This window comes from Paramormyrops kingsleyae, chromosome 23 (assembly GCF_048594095.1).
Source record: "Paramormyrops kingsleyae isolate MSU_618 chromosome 23, PKINGS_0.4, whole genome shotgun sequence".
In the NCBI taxonomy this organism is placed as follows: domain Eukaryota; kingdom Metazoa; phylum Chordata; class Actinopteri; order Osteoglossiformes; family Mormyridae; genus Paramormyrops; species Paramormyrops kingsleyae.
The window spans coordinates 429,291-449,250 of record NC_132819.1 but is presented as its reverse complement, the minus strand read 5'-3'; the positions used below and the strand labels follow the sequence as shown (position 1 = coordinate 449,250).

At 41.5% G+C, this 19,960-nt stretch overlaps 1 protein-coding gene across 4 annotated transcripts in view; it reads left to right on the top strand.

Moving 5' to 3' along the window:
• The window catches only part of LOC111837764 (uncharacterized), a 153,243-nt gene that overhangs the window by 5,328 nt on the left and 127,955 nt on the right, over positions 1-19,960 (top strand). Inside the window, exon 2 of one of the 4 annotated variants that reach the window (XM_072705680.1) lies at positions 6,349-6,438. The exons of the other annotated variants lie outside the window; for them this stretch is intronic. The gene's annotated coding sequence lies outside the window, so the exon portion shown is untranslated. The remainder of the gene's footprint in view (positions 1-6,348; positions 6,439-19,960) is intronic. 4 annotated transcript variants of the gene reach the window in all.

Sequence of the window (19,960 nt, the reverse complement as noted above, 5' to 3'; positions counted from 1 at the left end):
AACTGGGAGCAGTTTTCTTAAATATTATATTCTATCAAGTCACTCAGTGCAAAAGTTATGTTCTTTTTGCTGGAGCATTTTGAAAGACGATGTAGATTAAAGAACAAATGATAGTTCCCTTCATGCCCTCCAAATTTACACATTTATCTTCTTACCTTTCTTGAGTCATCAGTGTAAAGCATTTCATTAAAATGCCCTGAATGTAGCTGTGTGCATAATTTGCATACAAAAGTGCTTCTCCGAGATTCAGTTTTCCGTATTCCTAGCTGTAAGGACACACTGTGCCACCCTCCATCATGTCAAAGGAGCTTGACACAGGGGAAGATGGGAAAGTTTGACTAAATGAGAACATGCCATTCAACCCAGTGTAGCTTGTGATCACTGGGGAGTGAGAATGCCTTGCTTGCTCTTTTTACCTGCCAGTGATCTTGCTGTTCACTTCTGGAGCCAATGTGCACTTAAGTATGGTGCGCCAAACTGGATTCTGGCGGCACAACCAGGTATTTTATTTACCCACATCTGAGAGCCTGGATTTCATTTGGACCTCAGCAAGATGCTGCAGTTCTGCTAGAGGACTGTTTAGTTATTTACGTGGTATTTGGTGTGCTCCAGTCTTTATAATGTCTACAGATTAACTGAAGGGTAGATTCTTCCAGGTTCTCCTCTTGTAGTTAAAGTCTTTATCTAAATGTAAGCAGAGTTCTGTTCTTTCCCCACAGCCAAACTTGGGTCAACCCGAGCTATGGATAACTAGCCTGCTTTGGTTCTTAACATTATGGGCGACAAACTGGATCCAACATATATTACATGCATTGGATGCTCCATTTATGTGAACACTTTAAGATTCTGCTTGAGAGGTTAGAGAACTGACTGGTTTATCCTCAGATGTTTAGCTCCTAAAAATAATATGCCATGGGGAAAAGCAGTGGCCAACATCTGCTCTTTAATGGGTTCTTGGTAACATATTTCAACAGTAGTTACATAGTTCCAGTGAACAATTGGGACCCTTGAACATTATTGCAGATATTGTGGTTATGGAAAGTGTATGGTATGCTACCCACAGAGCGCAGACTTTCCTTTGCCCCATACTGTAGATTTCATGACAATTCTGAGGGAAACAGGTGGCAGCTTTAACTCCCACACTACTCAACAGAACAATCTTCAGTACTGGTGACTGGGTGCCCGTTACTCTATAAAGTACAGAATTGCTCAAATTTGCTGGGGGATAAGTTCAATTTCATACAGAATATTTGAATATTTGTTCAGGAATGACTTGTTCATAAGTATGATGTTTGTGATGTTTTAAAAATCATATGCCGGAAGATTAGCCGTTTGTAACTAGCTGTAGGCATTGTGGTGGATGTAGTGTTTTTGTTAGTTTGACCTCAGAATGATGCTGCATTAATGCAGTTAAGCCCATTCTGTTCAATCACTTTCATATTAATGCCTATGTCATCCTCAGCAGATTGGTGCCTTTTTTCCATTCATGTTGAGTTCTGGACTTTTGATTTGTATGTACTTTTGATCCACTGCCCCGCTAACGGCGTCAAGGAGTCCCGCAGCTCTGGTCCGTGCATCCGGTCTCTTCGGACGACACGCGTGAAATGATTTTCAAGGCGTGCACTGTGTGCAATGTGCACTGAGAACACGCACACTCACGCAGACACACATTTCAAAATGGCGACATCAACGGGGCCACATGCGGCCCTGTTATTTCAAATAAGACCCTTTAACCATAGCGGTTTTAAAGTAATGAAACTCTTTTCATCCAATGTGTTATTTACAATAAAATACCCTAAGCATTTCGACAATAACAATCAAGGAATAATGTGGCCAATCCTTGTTAAAATGAGCATACGGCATTACCCCAAAAGCGGTGCCACTAATATTTTAATCTAGAAATAATTCTCTTTAACATAAATGTACTGTTTAATACAATGCATATGAATAAACTAGATGATAAGTTTTAGGGAATCGATTTATGTGTTTTTAACATAAATTTAGAAGCATGGGTGTGGTACGGTCTCAGCACATACCGCTAGATGGGGCTGTCTACTCTTCTTTTTTTGTTAACAGGTTCATAGCAGGGTCAGTGAAACAGCAGGGGTTCCGCAGCAATTATATGCACCTGTTGACGGATGGTTGGTGGTACTCCAGTTCGTAAATGGAAGGAGGTGATCAGGGTGTCGTAAACCATCGCTGCCTGCTTACCCGAAACCAAAGAATAATGATTATAAAAACAGATGTCACAAGCATCCCCCACGAAGCAGGCCCTTATTAAGAGGCATGAGAGACATTGTGTAAAATAAATTTTGCTTCAAGATTCAAATACGGAAGGTAACCGACAAAGTTTTGCAGATTTCATAAAACAAGACACCACAAGGAGTGCGTTCGACCCAGAGATCCTCAGCCTAAACTAACATGGGCGCCTCGCAAGCCAGCGAGACAGCGGAAGCAGTGCACTCTGGATAACAGACCCCCGCATCTATCAAGAAAAATTAGAGAAATTTTTGGACAAAGTGTGGTCGGATTTCTAATTTAAATAAAAGTCCATCTCTGACACACACTCCTGATTTGTTTCGTTACATTTAGATAAATTTAGCTACATTTGGCTAATCAATGGAATAAAGTACTATAACTTAAACGGTGTATGACAAAATAGTAACCGAGGTGAAATCAGTTTTAGGTTGGATATTTGACCGATATTCAGATCCACACTCTACAGACTTAGCAGTGGTGCTTCACTCACGCTAGCCGGCATAAGGCGGTTGAAAGAAGGCCAGATCAATTCCACAGCCTTGGAGGTGCTGGCGCACCCGCTGATTTAGGGAACGTCAACAAATTACTGTCAGAATAATAAAATACTGATTGCAATAACTTCAATGCAATGGGATCCAGTAACTCCAAAATGGGTGCATATTCTACAACTACCTGACATACACAGCACACAGTGAATTTTACTCATTTTAAACACTTTATTGTACACTGCTCAAACAAATTAAAGGAATGCTTATTAATCAGAGTATAGCATCAAGTAAACTAAACTTCTTGGATATTCATCTCATCAGTTAAGTAGCAGAGGGGGTTGTTAATCAGTTTCAGCTGCTTTGATGTTAATGAAATTTACAACAGGTGCACTAGAGGGGCAACAACGAGATGACCCCCAAAACAGGAATGGTTTAACAGGAGGAGGCCACTGACATTTTTCCCTCCTCATCTTTTCGGACTGTTTTTTCACTAGTTTTCCATTTGGCTATTGTCAGTGTCACTACTGGTAGCATGAAGCGATACCTGGACCATACAGAGGTTGCACAGGTAGTCCAACTCCTCCAGGATGGCACATCAATATGTGCCATTGCCAGAAGGTTTGCTGTGTCTCCTAGCACAGTCTCAAGGGCATGGAGGATATTCCAGGAGACAGGCAGTTACTCTAGGAGAGCTGGACAGGGCCATAGAAGGTCCTTAACCCATCAGCAGGATTGGTATCTGCTCCTTTGTGCAAGGAGGAACAGGATGAGCACTGCCAGAGCCCTACAAAATGACCTCCAGCAGGCTACTGGTGTGAATGTCTCTGACCATACAATCAGAAACAGACTTCATGAGGGTGACCTGAGGGCCCAACGTCCTCTAGTCCACTGCCCGGCACCGTGGAGCTTGATTGGCATTTGCCACAGAATACCAGAATTGACAGGTCCACCACTAGCGCCCTGTGCTCTTCACAGATGGGAGCAGGTTCACCCTGAGCACATGTGACAGACATGAAAGGGTCTGGAGAATCCGTGGAGAACATTATGCTACTTGTAACATTGTTCAGCATGACCAGTTTGGTGGTGGGTCAAAGATGGTCTGGGGAGGCATATCCATGGAGGGATGCACAGACCTCTACAGGCTAGACAACAGCACCTTGACTGCCATTAGGTATCGGGATGAAATCCTTGGACCCATTGTCAGACCCTACGCTGGTTAGGTGGGTCCTGGGTTCGTCCTGGTGCACGGCAATGCCCAGCTTCATTTGGCGAGAGTATTCAGGCAGTTCTTGGAGGATGAAGGAATTGATACCATTGACTGGCCCCCATGCTCGCCTGACCTAAATCCAATAGAACACCTCTGGCACATTATGTTTCAGTCTATCTGATGCCACCAGGTTGCACCTCAGACTGTCCAGGAGCTCAGTGATGCCTTGGTCCAGATCTGGATGGAGATCCCCCAGGACACCATCTGTTGTCTCATTAGGAGAATGCCCTGACAATGTCAGGTATGCATACAAGCATGTGGGGACCACACAAACTACTGAGTACAATTTTTGAGTTGCTGCAATGAAATTTCGGCAAAATGGACTAGTCTGCTGCATCACTTTTTCACTTTGATTTTTGGGGTGTCTTTGAATTCAGTCCTCTGTAGGTTGATAATTTTCATTTCCATCAAACAATGTGGCATCCTTTCATTCCTAACACATTACTCAGTCCATATCAGCATAGATATCCAGTATGGTTTTTCCCCTATTGAGATCTGATGTGTTTTCAAAGTGTTTCTTTATTTTTTTTGAGCAGTGTATTTTAAATTATCATTTTAAAAGGAAAAAGTGGGTAAATAGATTTCTTTCAATAGCTTCTAGGCAATGGGAGCTTATGACGCCCAAATGGGTGTAAATTATGGTACTACTTGAGTACTATAGGACACAGTAACTGTCATGTCCGTTGCGTGAGCGGGGAAGCAAATCCAGGAGAAAAGAATTCAAGAACGGGGTTTTATTAGGGCAGATGGAGAGCAGTACAGGACGAACGTTAATGACAGACCTGGGGAAACAGACTTGAACACGGACTAAATACAGGACATGACCTCAGAATAAACGCAAGACAGCTGATACGCTGGGAATTGACACGGGGTTAACAAGGTGGGCATGGTCCATGAGAGGGCTGGATGGAGGGACATGACAGCAACTTTAATTCGATTTTAACCCTTTGTTTAATTGATATGATTTTTTTCAAGTAGCTCCCAAAACCTAGTACCAATTGTAGTACTACATGAGGCCTATAGGACACAGCAACTTTCATTCGATTTTAACCCTTTGTTTCCTTGTGACAGTAACTTTCCAAAAATTTCTTAGAGGTGCTAGCGGGTTTTATTAACATTGAACGTCATTAGGGTGACACAATTTCACAATAAAAATACATATACAGTGCTTGAAAGGATACAAACAAAAGTTGCTGTGTCTTATAGGGCTGAGGTAGTACTACAGTTGGCACCAGGTTTTGGGTTGCAGGCTCCTACGGCCTAGGAGCTATTGAAAAAAAACCCAAATTAGAGAAAAATAATCATATCAAGTACACAAAGGGTTAAAATCGAATGAAAGTTGTTGTGTCCTATAGTGCTCAAGTAGTAGCATAATTTGCACCCATTTGGGTGTCATAAGCTTCCATTGCCTAGAAGCACTTTTTCCTTTTAAAATGGATAATTTAAAATACAATAAAGTGTTAAAAAAATTGTAATTCACTGTGTCCTGTGTATGTCAGGTATGTGTAGAATATGCACCCATTTTGGAGTTACTGGATCCCATTGCAATGAAGTTATTGCAAACAATCAGTATTTTATTATTCTGACAGTAATTTGTTGACGGTCGCTAAATCAGCGGTGCGCGAGCACCTCCGAGGCTGTGGAATTGATCTGGGGTGAGTTTCCCGAAGCCTTCTTAACGCTACGTCGTTCTTAAGTTCTGTGTTAAAAGATAGAACTAACGAACAACGTAGCGTTAAGAAGGCTTCGGGAAACTCACCCCTGGCCGTCTTTCAACCGACTTATACGGGCTAGCATGAGTGAAGCACCGCCGCTAAGTCTGGAGAGTGTGGATCTGAATATCCGTCAAATATCCAACCTAAAACTGATTTCACCTCGGTTACTATTTTGTCATACACCGTTTAAGTTATACTGTAGTACTTTATTCCATTGATTAGCCAAATGTAGCTAAATTTATCTAAATGTAACGAAACAAATCAGGAGTGTGTGTCAGAGATGGATTTTTATTTAAATTAGAAATCCGACCACACTTTGTCCAAAAATTTCTCTAATTTTTCCTGATAGATTTGAGATGCGGGGGTCTGTTACCCAGAGTGCACTGCTTCTGCTGTCTTGCGAGGCGCCCATGTTGGTTTAGGCCGAGGAGCCATCTCTAGGTTGAACGCACTCCGTGCGGTGTCTTGTTTTATGAAATCTGCAAAACTTTGTCAGTTACCTTCCATATTTGAATCTTGAAGCAAAATGTATTTTACACAGTATCTCTCGTGCCCCTTAATAAGGGTCTGCTTGGAGGGGGATACATGTGACATCAGTTTTTATAATCATTATTCTTAGGTTTCGGATAAGCAGGCAACGACAGTTTATGACACCCTGATCAGCCCATTCCATTTGCGAACTGGAGTACCACCAACCATCCGTCAACAGGTGCGTATAATTGTCGTGGAACCCTCCGCTATTTCACTGACCCTGCTGTGAACCTGTTAACAAAAAAAGATTAGACAGCCCCACCTAGCAGTATGTGCTGAGACTGTACCACACCCATGCTTCTAAATTTGTTAAAAACACATAAATTGATTCCCTAAAACTTATCATCTAGTTTATTCACATACATTGTATTAAACAGTACATGTATGTTAAAGAGAATTATGTCTATTTTAAAACATTAGTGGCACCGCTTTTGGGGTAATGCCATATGCTCATTTTAACAGGATTGGCCACGTTATTCCTTGATTGTTGTTGTCTAAATGCTTAGGGTGTTTTATTTAAAATAACACATTGGACGAAAAGAGTTTCATTACTTTTAAACCACTATGGTTAAAGGGTCTTATTTGAAATAACAGGGCCACATGTGGCCCCGTTGGTGTCGCCATTTTGTAATGTGTGTCTGCGTGAGTGTGCATGTTCTCAGTGCATATGCTCAATTGAGCCCGCCTCATTTCGCGCGCATCGTTCGAAGAGACCGGACGCACGGACCAGAACTGCGGGACTCATTGGATGCCATTAGCGGGGCAGTGGATCTTCGCGTTAGGTGATACACTTTTCTATTTTTCATTTAAATAAACTGTTAAACTGATAATGGCTTTTCCTCATTTTTTAAAACTTGTGTTAAAATATTTGAGTGTTTTGTTTCTTGTAAAATGACGTGCTGTATGTTAATTGGGTTTCATTCAGGGGTTTGTTTAAAACTCAGCATTTGTATTTGCATTACTTGCTTAAATTTCGCCTGCTCTGGCTTTCCTTTCTTTAAAAAGTTAAACAAAGTTTGGGTTTTGTGCCGTTTTGTGTTTAAAAGTTAATGTGCTTTAACTTAAAAAAACGTTAAAAGCGCTACACAGCCCTAAACACTATTAAAGCCTAAATTTTAAACCCGAAATATCACATTAACCTATAGGATTATTAGGAATTCAACAAGGTGCTGAAAGCATTCTTTAGAAATGTTGGCCCATATTGATAGGATAGCATCTTGCAGTTGATGGAGATTTGTGGGATGCACATCCAGGGCACGAAGCTCCCGTTCCACCACATCCCAAAGATGCTCTATTGGGTTGAGATCTGGTGACTGTGGGGGCCATTTTAGTACAGTGAACTCATTGTCATGTTCAAGAAACCAATTTGAAATGATTCGAGCTTTGTGACATGGTGCATTATCCTGCTGGAAGTAGCCATCAGAGGATGGGTACATGGTGGTCATAAAGGGATGGACATGGTCAGAAACAATGCTCAGGTAGGCCGTGGCATTTAAACGATGCCCAATTGGCACTAAGGGGCCTAAAGTGTGCCAAGAAAACATCCCCCACACCATTACACCACCACCACCAGCCTGCACAGTGGTAACAAGGCATGATGGATCCATGTTCTCATTCTGTTTACGCCAAATTCTCACTCTACCATTTGAATGTCTCAACAGAAATGGAGACTCATCAGACCAGGCAACATTTTTCCAGTCTTCAACTGTCCAATTTTTGTGAGCTCGTGCAAATTGTAGCCTCTTTTTCCTATTTGTAGTGGAGATGAGTGGTACCCGGTGGGGTCTTCTGCTGTTGTAGCCCATCCGCCTCAAGGTTGTGCGTGTTGTGGCTTCACAAATGCTTTGCTGCATACCTCGGTAGTAACGAGTGGTTATTTCAGTCAAAGTTGCTCTTCTATCAGCTTGAATCAGTCGGCCCATTCTCCTCTCACCTCTAGCATCAACAAGGCATTTTGGCCCACAGGACTGCCGCATACTGGATGTTTTTCCCTTTGCACACCATTCTTTGTAAACCCTTGTGCGTGAAAATCCCAGTAACTGAGCAGATTGTGAAATACTCAGACCGGCCCGTCTGGCACCAACAACCATGCCACGCTCAAAATTGCTTAAATCACCTTTCTTTCCCATTCTGACATTCAGTTTGGAGTTCAGGAGATTGTCTTGACCAGGATCACACCCCTAAATGCATTGAAGCAACTGCCATGTGATTGGTTGATTAGATAATTGCATTAATGAGAAATTGAACAGGTGTTCCTAATAATCCTTTAGGTGAGTGTATATAGCCATTGTTCTAATACAGGCTTTAAAATTACTCATTTTAATTTTAGCTAGGGTTGTGGAGGGTGTGATGGGGACCACCAACGGCGGCTGTGAGGTGGGGAGGAGGAGGGGGGTGTGGCAGCTGGACCCGTCAATCATTGGGGACCAAATGTCCCCACAACGTGATGAATACCCATTTTTTTACCTTATGGGGACCAGCATTTTTCCTATAGAAATGAATGAGTGATCCCCAAAAAGATATGATTACACAACTGTGTGTGTGTGTGTGTGTGTGTTTGTATGTATGTATGGACTAGCCCCTGCCTCTCATCAGTCCAGATGAAAGGGTGCTATTCACTCACTTTATTCAGAACCCTTTAAGTGCAAATTATTCAATTTGCCTGAAGTAGAAACCATAATTTGAGGGAGATGAATAGGGCACATCCACAAATGTCTGAAATTTTACTATGGCAGAACAAATGAAAAAGACTGATTTTCATTCTGCTGTACTATTTTGTTTCAAGAACAGTTTCACTAAACACAAAATGACTATCCTTCCCAGCACTGTTTTTTGGCCATCCCTACAAAAATTATTTAAGTGTGATTAAGCTCTTTAGAGAAAGCTTTCTAGTCTCATGTTAGCCATTCATGGCATCCTATCACTGCAGCCTACAATGCACTAAAGTGGAAGGGTCAACATCCCTCATCTGACTGACTGGAACTGTTCCAGCAGCAAGTACTAATATCCAAACCCAGCATCACCTGGCCCATTATCTCACTCTAAATCCATGACCTGAAGACATGCACTTTCATGCTCGCTAAGCAAATGCTACCCAAAGCAGCTTAAGATTCTGAACCTCTAGACTCTGAATTAATTGAGATTTAGGCAAATATTGATGAGATTTCTTCTTCACTTCCATTTGGGGGACAGCTGAAGAAGTTGTTCGATCTTTGTAACCTCAAAAGAACAGAAACTGTTGAAGTTATTCCCAAGATGACAAGGCAGTATGCATATTTCCTGTCCACCTGTAAGAAGCAATCAGCATTATGCAAGTCATTTGACTGGGGATAAGGCTTCCTAGTGGAGGTAAATTACAGGGCATATGGGAGATGTCACCTTCAAATATTCAAATTCAGGCAGGCTAAGACCAGGGTGCCATCAAATTATCCTTAATCTTGTTCATTGGTTTGAGTTATGGGTCTTGTAAAAAAATATTATAATAATAATAATAAACATTTTTTGTAAAGAATGTGATATATGGATATATTCACTATTATCTAGACTATTCTTCATCCTTTATTTCCAGTAGCAATTTATGGCAAACTGCAAATTAGAAACCAGAAAGTGCCAGGGGAGACCCTCTTTTTAAAAATAAATGTCTCGGTTTTATCAGAAAATACTGTTTAAATTTTGGTAGACATTAGCCTGCATTTGAGTTCTAAAACAAACTGGGGAAGAAATGTCTGTAGGTGATCTAAGAGAGCACCTTTCTAATTTTGAAAATCAAAGGATTCTTTGTTCAAGTGCATTCCCTTGGATACATAAAGCACTCCCGGTAATGAACAATATGAGTCTGATCTCGTTTCTGCCTGGGACTTTTTTTTAAAGCTTTACCACTGTGTCATATCCTGTTCTGAGCTTAGCTGTTTCTCTGCGTACAGGGCAATGTAATGAAGCTTTGCGGAAAATTTCTTCCCGTGTCCCTTTGCATCTATGAACTTTGTGAACTGAATAAAACATGGTGTTTGTTTTTGCCTTGATAATCTCTACATTGACCATAGTGAATGAGTAGAAAAATTAGTGTTTATACATGTGTGCCCACTGCCATTACAGTCTCAGCAGCTGCAGGTTCAAATTTAAACTTTCTTCCCATAATTGCATTCTTGCGGGTATCTTACAGATATTACAGTTTCTTCCAGTGTCCATAGACATGGTATTTAGTTCAATTAGTGGTGATAAATTGTCTTTTGTAGAGCCGATATATTTTTTTCTTTTACTATAAATCATTCTATCTAGTAAGTCTAGTCTAATTATAATTTATTTTTACTGTTCTAAATCAGGGTGGTATTTGAATTGTATTACAAATTACTTACAGGCGTTCTAATTTTTTTAAGTCAGGTACACATGAGAGGGATGAGATAATAAAAAAAATGTTTAGAAATGTAAATAAGCACAGTCATACATTTAGGTTGGGGAGGCATGGTAGTGCAGTGGTTAGCCTTTTTGCCTCACAACTCTGGGATGTGGGTTCAACTCTCTGCGAGGATTCCATGCATGGATTTTGCATGTTCTCCCTGTGTCATCGTGGGGTTTCCTCCCAGTACTCCAGGTTCCCTCCACAATCGAAAAACATGCCGAGGCTAATTTGAGTTACCAAACTTGCCCATAGGCGTGCATGTGTGTGTGTGCCAGGCAATTGGGTTGGAATTAGGGGTGCACCGATTGCAGTTTTCTGGCCGATCAACGATCACCGATCCTTAGGCAACCTTACCTGCCGATCTCGATTTTTTTTTGCCGATCTTGTTTCTTTCATAACTAAAAGACAGTTACTTCAATGTTTCCATTTTTATTGAGTAAATTGATATGAATACTCACAAAACATGAGGTAGTGTCCTCAAATATAAACGAACATATAAATGAGCATTGCTGTTTGAACTACAAAATCATATTTTTTCTTCCAGACTTTAATTTCTCTAATTTTGTAAAAAAAAATATATATATATAGCTGTTATGACACACTTGTCCAAAAAATAGGGAGGGAGGCAGCCTGCACTGCACCTCTCTCGGGAATGGGAGAAAAGGCTGATTTAACCCTCTGGGGCCTAGGGGTAGGAAACACACTTTCACTGACTGAGGCATGATCACACATTTCATCACACTTAATTCATGGCAAATAAATTATTTCTTATATATTTGTTTTGCCATTACACTCATCTTTATTTTAATATATATTGTAAATATGTCAGATTTTTGTTAAGTTTGAAATTTGACATCAAAGTATAGACATTGCAAAATGCAGTTTGGAACACTTGCAGAAACATTATAAAAGTACATAGTAAGCAATGCTGGCAGTTTGTTTTGATCCCAGATATCTGATCACCAAAGTCTTGGCTACATGAAGATGACTAAATGGTGTAGATGCAACATTAATTTGGATAAATAAATAAGAAAAACCTAACTCATGTAACTATTTCTGGCTCCTTTCATTGAATATGTAGCAACTTTCATGTGTATGAATGAGCCATTGTCACCTGGCCACGTGCCCAACCCCCTTTTATGGCGCTGAAGGGGATGTATCTGGATCGCGTTTCACCGTTGCGCTGTTAATCAAATTACCATGCGAATGCGATTTGAATACGCGCTAATGCGGCTATTTAGAATGTGAATAGCGATCTTCGGGTGAGAGCGGTACTACACGCCCCCAATGCAGGTAAAACAAAGTAAGATGACATGGTTTACTTTTTTGCCGATTTAACCTAATTAAAAAAACTTTAATACTTCCGACAATGGACGTTTTGAAAAGAAGACAGATTACGGATTTAGCCAGCGTTTTTTTCATGATTATACATTAAGATTTCAGCGAGATATTTATAAACTGAAATAGACACGAAAAGTACGCGAAAAGTACGCGATGTCGTCGACGACATACTCGACCCAAAAGAGTTAAAAGCATATAACTAAGATCGGTGGATCTCATGGGAATATGGTCGATTTCTGATCCCCTCAAATTAACGTGATCGAGGCCGATCGATCGGTGCGCCGATCGATCGGTGCACCCCTAGTTGGAATCCCATCATGGGTTGTTCCCTGCCTTGTGCCCGTAGCCTCTGGGATAGGCTCACCCCCCCTCCCCCGCGACTCTGAATTGGACAGGCAATTGTTTCAGAAAATGGATGGATGGATGGATACATTTAGGCTGGTAAATCCAGTAAAGGCAGGAGGTGATTACATACAGTTTTCCCCCTGTGTGGAATTGGAGTACTGAAAATCCCCATAATGCCATTGTTCACCAAGGAGAAATCCATTATTATGTCGGCATTTCTTATCTCACTAAATGGCCTGTAATCCCCTTAATCTCTCCAATCTGTACCCTCTTCAGCACTATAGCTCTAACGTCTACAGTATCATTATCCATTATGAAATTATCCTCCTCCTTGCCTTTGTTTCTGATATCTTCATTCAGTATGATGCATTCAGATGCTGCTTCTGAAGAATGCGCTTTTAGGTTGGGTTTCATATCCTAGGTGATGTCCTGTTTTGCACAGATGTCACTAACATAATTTGTCTCAAAATGTCATTAATATATGTAATGTATGTAGTATTGTATAGTGGCATGTCTTTTTGAAGATTCATTAATGGGCATGATAAGAAGAGGACGGAAAAATTCTGTTTTTAGTCACAGCTATTTCTCCAACCAGCTGCTTTGTGACTCAATCTTTGTGAGTAAGAAAGTGAATTGGCAGTCCTGTGAACCAGAGGGAATATCAGCTTCCCTTTGCTTCCTGGCCAATAATGACAGCATTTTGAGCATTTTATCAGTGGCTGTTTAAGAACAACGACACTGGGTTACGAGTGGCTGATTGATAGTATGCACATGAAATGAGGCTCTTTGCATTTTCATCCATCCATCCATCTTCCAGCTGTCTGTCCTGGACAGGGTCATGGGCATTGGGCAGCACAAAGCAGAAGCAGACTCTGCTTGGAATACCAGTCTATTGCAGCGCACACATATGCAATAATATACACTGCTCAAAAAAATTAAAGGAACACTTTTTAATCAGAGTATAGCATCGAGTCAATTTAACTTCTGGGATATTGATCTAGCCCATTAAGTAGCAATGGGGGTTGTTAATCGGTTTCAGGTGCTTTGGTGTTAAAGAAGTTAACAACAGGTGCACTAGAGGGGCAACAATGAGACGACCCCCAAAACAGGAGTGGTTTAACAGGTGGAGGCCACTGACATTTTTCCCTCCTCATCTTTTCTGACAGTTGTTTTCACTAATTTTGCATTTGGCTACAGTCAGTGTCACTACTGGTAGCACAGGGCTAGACATAAGGATTTAGGAGGGCACAGCCACTTTGGCCTTGGCTATTCATATTTTTTCTAGGGCACAAGACCATTAAGCCTGGGCACAAGGCCAAAATCTGGAGTAAATTAGCTAGTGTACAGTGGTATTGTTTTTTGTGAAGTCATTGACAAATTAAAAATTTTAATTTGAAAAAATGTTTTTTTCATTTATTTAAATTTCATAGGACACCTCGGGCCTTGTGGAGGAATTTTATTTCCAGAAAGGATGCATTTTTTTATTTTCAAAAAAGCAGAAACTTTCCAAAAAGGCATTGGGCCAATACTGAGTCACTAATTACCAATTACTGTAATTACCAAGTTTAGTCAACCTACGCAATACGATCTTCGATTTGAGACAGAATATATATATATATATATATTTATAGATATATATAGCTTTATTTCAAAAAACAAAATCCAACAATAAAGGAGCCGTCAATATTTTTGTATTTGTTTGCTCAGAACACCCGTATTCTTTTAGTGTACATGACAATTGACTTGACGTTCGTTTTTTGCACACTGCACGCTACCAGTCCTATATCCTCCCAGCAGAGCTTGGTACTTCTCTGAGTCAAATCTGCTCTGCCTCGGCAAATGTTTTTTTACAACACCATCTGACACTTACCTGAACAAAGTAGATAATTTGCAACATTTTGCGGCAGTAGCCGCGAGTTCAGCTTGCTTTCTTTTACGTTCTCGATCTTTGCAAGGCATGGTGACAGCATAAGCAGCAGACGACAACTACACAATGACTACCGAAGAGGACACCTATCTGTTATTCGGAAACCGTCGGATGGCTTTTCCAATCAAAAACGTAACCCCCGATGATGCACCATTGTCATTGCTGTGGCACCATAGTAGGCTGGACGATACATACCGTACCAGCCAATCATGTGACGAACACATGATCGTATTAGTCCAGAATTCATTGCGGTTCATTCAGTAGGGAATTACGAGATGTGCGGGTCGACCTCGTTTCTCGTATCGAAGGTTGGGTTCGGGTTCAGTACAGATGCATCGATTGTTGACGAGGTAAAGTGGACCGTGTCGTGCGCAAGTCTTTTGTGTAATGAACGTTACTTTCGGTAAAAAGGGGGCATACGGCCAGACAAACATTAAAGGCAGGCCAATCTTGGCCGTAAGGTACTTCAATTTTGAGGAGGCGTGCGGCCAATTTTGAAAGGCACGACAGCCATTGGCCGCGGCTTATGTCTAGCCCTGGTAGCATGAGGTGATACCTGGACCCTACAGAGGTTGCACAGGTAGTGCAACTGCTCCAGGATGGTGCATCAATATGTACCATTGTCAGAAGGTTTACTGTGTCTCCCAGCCCAGTCTCAAGGCCATGGAGGACATTCCAGGAGATAGGCAGTTACTCTAGGAGAGATGGACAGGGCCGTAGAAGGTCCTTAACCCATAAGTAGGACCAGTATCTGCTTCTTTGTGCAAGGAGGAACAGGAAGAGCACTGCCAGAGCCCTACAGAATGACCTCCAGCAGGCCACAGGTATGCATGTCTCTGAGCAAACAATCAGAAACAGACTTCATGAGGGTGGCCTAAGGGCTCGACGTCCTCTAGTGGGTCCTGTGTTCACTGCCCAGGACCGTGGAGCTCAATGGGCATTTGCCATAAAATACCAGAATTGGCAGGTCCACCACTGGTGCCCTGTGCTTTTCACAGATGAGAGCAGGTTCACCCTGAGCACATGTGACAGAAGTGAAAGGGTCTGGAGAAGCTGCAGAGAACATTATGCTACTTGTAACATTGTTCAGCATGACCAGTTTGGTGGTGGGTCAGTGATGGTCAGGGGAGGCATATCCATGGAGGGACACACAGACCTCTACAGGCTACACAACGACACCTTGACTGCCATTAGGTATCAGGATGAAATCCTTGGACCCATTGTCAGACCCTACGCTGGTGCAGTCGGTCCTGGGTTCCTCCTGGTGCATGACAATGCCCGGCCTCATGTGGCGAGAGTATGCAGGCAGTTCCTGGAGGATGAAGGAATGGATACCGTTGACTGGCCCCCATGCTCGCCTGAACTAAATCCAATGGAACACCTCTGGGACATTATGTTTCAGTCCATCCGACCCCACCAGGTGGCACGTCAGACTGTCCAGGAGCTCAGTGATGCCCTGGTTCAGATCTGGGAGGAGATCCCCCAGGACACCATCCGTCGTCTCATTAGGAGCATACCCCGACATTATCAGGCATGCCAACAAGCACGTGGGGGCCATACAAACTACTGAGTACGATTTTGAGTTGCTGCAATGAAATTTTGGCAAAATGGACCAGCCTACCGGATCATTTTTTCACTTAGATTTTTGTGGTGTCTTTGAATTCAGCTCTCTGTAGGTTTATCATTTTCATTTCCATCAAACGATGTGGCATCCTTTCATTCCTAACACATTACCCAGTCAATATCAGTATAGATATACAGCATGATTTTTCCCCCATTGAGATCTGATGTGTTTTCAAAGCATTCCTTTAATTTTTTTGAGTAGTGTATACACACACACACACACACACACAGCACCCTCCACAATTATTGTCACCCCTTGTAAAGATTTGTAAAAAGGGTTAGAAAAAGTCCACCTTTTGGTGAAGCAGCTTCATGTCACACTGAAAAAATAAGAAAAATGCAACCTTCATTAACATAAATTTATTCCAAGAAAAAACAAAAATTCATCAAGAAATAATTATCTTTAACAAAAACACATGTGCCACGATTATTGGCACCCCTGGAAATTATAGTGAACACAATGTAACTGAAGAATGTTTCCCCTGTAAATTGTACATCTTTGAGTTGAGTGGAGTGAATAGGAACCTTCAAGCTGTAATCCATGACTTCCTGGTTAACAGGGATACGAACATGAGGTGACAAAATTCCCTTTAATATTTTTTTATTTTGGTTCCCATATAAACCAAATAAAAGGGGTAGTGTGTTGACCTTCAGGGAATGGGTATTAAAAAACTAGCTACTCGCCTTAAAATGCCCATTTCTATTGTTAGTAACTGTTACCTGTTACTGTTACCTGCCTGGAGGAGAACCCAAGTTTATTTTTCCCCCATGTACAGTGAGCAATAAGCATGAGGTGGGTTTCGCATAAAAAGGATGGCTATAATGAAATGAGCCTTATTCCAAATGCAAAATATGGTGGAGGTTCCAGCCAGACAGTGATCCTAAGCACATGTCCAAATCAACACAAAAATGGTTTGCTAACCGCAAAATTAAGCTTCTGCCATGATCATCTCAGACCTCTGACTGAACCCCATTGAAAAACTGTGGGCTGAGCTGAAGAGGAGAGTGCACAAGAAATGGCTTAGGACCCTGGATGATCTGGAGAGATTCTGTAAAGAGGAAAGGCCCCTGGAGGATGGGCTCCCCCTTTGAGTCTGGTCCCTCCCAAGGTTTCTTCCTTCTAGGGAGTTTTTCCTTGCCACTGTCGCCTATGGCTTACTCACTGGGGGCTTTGGGTGGGGATGCTGTAAAGCCCTTTGGGACAATGTAATGTTGTGATAATGCGCTATACAAAAATAAATTTGTTGTTGTTGTTGTTACTTAGTGCGGGGCGAGTGCGGAAGCAGGTTAACGTAGCCGTAAATATGAATAAACAGGGTTTATTCAATGTTTAACAGGAAGGAACAGCACAACGCGACAAACAACAATGACGGATCTGGAAAACCAAGGCAGACGTGAACTAATATACACAAGACAGACTGACTTAAACGAGCGACAGGGGAATACAATCTGGAATTAACACGAGGTAATGAGGGGGGTGTGGCACACACAAGGATCGGACGAGCCGGGCGTCACAAATGGACTCAGATGCCCTACTTAGTATTCTCCAACCTTATGAAATGTTATAAGAGAAGACTCAGTGCTGTTATACTGGCTAAGGGAGGTTGTACAAAGTATCAAAAGTGATAAAGCATCAAAGGGTGCCAATAATCGTGGCACATGTGTTTTTGTTAAAGATAAGGTGAATATTTTCTAATTCAATGGATAGTGATAGTGATAGTGATAGTGTTGCGCGGGTCGGCTTTTTTTAACACCCGCCCCAAACCGACCCATCAGGAGATCCAAACCGCCCCACCCAACTAGCTAAAATACGTGTGAATAATGACCCAATACCTGACCCGACCCGAGGAAAAAAAAAACCACCAGTGAGCCTGTATTGCCATGGAACCTACCAATGAATTAAGTGTCATTTGTGACACTGTAACCCATAGATGGCATAGATTTGTGCTAGATTCGCATTGAACAGGGTTACCCCAGTTCTGGCAGAATAAATTTCCATGACTTTTCCAAAACTTTTTCAGGACCACAAGAAAATTTTCAAAAACCCACAAGTTTGCTTTGATTTGATGATCATGCAGTTTCAGATTGTAATTGTCCTGCCCCAATCGTCTGCTCCTTCCGTGTGCCACGCCCCCTCGTTAACCTAGTGTGGAATCCCCGTGTGATTAGCTGTTTCTGGTTGTTGTCATTAGTCCTCTGTATTTAGTCCGCGTTTCAGTTTGTTTCCCCAGTCCGGTCATGTAATATCACTGTGTGTTTTCTTGCCTGCCCCTTTTTTTATTTTATTTTTAAAAAAAAAACCCGTGTTCCCCAATTTCCTGACTGCCGCTCCTCTGTCTATGCATCCCGCATATGGCACGACAGTAATACTACAATTTTCGGTATGATAATAGCTAATCTGCTTACCTAATAAACACAGATGGTGGACAACTTTCACCAATGTGCAAATAGCGTTCAATTATTAAGAAAATTTATCCCAATATTTAATATTATACGTACCTTATGATTGGTAGAATGGCCCCAACTGGATTACCAGTCATTAGATTAGAGCAGTCCTGTGGTCATTCTAATTGATTTTTGCTAACATGCCCTCAGCTTGGTGTCCAGTTGCACAACTCTCATTTTCTTATTGGAAATGGCTGCTTTTTGCTAATGGATGGTATAAGCATCACATAGATGAAATTAGGTCAATATAGTTTCAATTATAAAAATATTTTCCTGGATGTGCACAGTTAAGCATCACTTTGTGGGGTAACTGAATAAAAATGGGCAAGCAATTTCACAGAAACAATAGATCAATCACAGGATGTGCTTCTAGCCTAGTACTGTGCTTTTTATACCACTGGCATTCATCAGCAATTCACTTATCTGAAAACAAACAGCCAGAGCTCCTGTTAAAGGCCATTACGGGCTAGCTAATGGTGAAACAAGCTCCTTTGGTGCTGGTATTCATGTTAAAACAGAGCCTTGGCATATGTAGAGCTAGAGGTGGGCGATAAATCGATTTTATTGATTAATTCAAATTTACAGTTCAGGACGATGTGTTTTTATGAAAATCGGTTTTATTACTTACACTACTCACAATAAGTTAGGGATATTGTTATTTACATGAGTGCTTTTCCTATTTGCTCTGAATTTTAATGAAATAAGTAAAAGTTCCCTTTGATATTACTAATAATGTATGAGAAGAAACACCATTTTCATTAGTTTAATATTTATTACCCCAAAAATTTAGACAATAACAGGGATAGCCCCAAATAACAAAAATTGACAATGTCAGTAGCGGGTGTTTCCACCATTTGCCACAATGACAGCTTGACAGCGACGTCTCATGCTCCTCACTAGCCTCATGATGTTGTTCTGAGGCAATGCGTTCCACTCTTCCACAAGTGCTACACGCAGTTCTGCCAGGTCACGTGGGGGTGGGGTACGATCAACCAGTCTCTGCTTCAACTGGTCCCAGACGTGCTCTATGGGGTTCAGGTCAGGGGACATTGATGGCCATACCATATGAGAGGCTTCAACGGGATCTGGATTTAATTAGCGAATGGGCTGATACTTAGCAGATGAAATTTAACACAGATAAATATAAGGTAATCCATGCAGGGAGCAGAAATATAAAGTACAAATATTTTATGGGTTCCACTGAAATAAAGGTAGCTGATTACGAGAAAGATCTCGGTATGTATGTTGATGCTTCCATGTCCCACTCTCGCCAGTGTGGGGAAGCAATAAAAAAGGCCAACAGAATGTTGGGTTATATCTCTAGGTGTGTGGAGTTTAAGTCAAGGGAGGTGATGTTACACTTATATAATTCCTTGGTCACCATACCTCAAGAAGGACATTGCTGCAACGAAAAAGGTGCAACGAAGAGCTACGAGAATGATTCCTGGTCTTAGAGGAATGTCTTATGAGGAGAGGTTAGCGGAACTACATCTGTTTAGCCTTGAGCAAAGGAGACTAAGGGGGGATATGATTCAGGTCTATAAGATTCTAATGGGTCTGGATGCTGTTCAGCCAAATGACTATTTCAATATTAGTCTAAATACTAGAACTCGTGGCCAT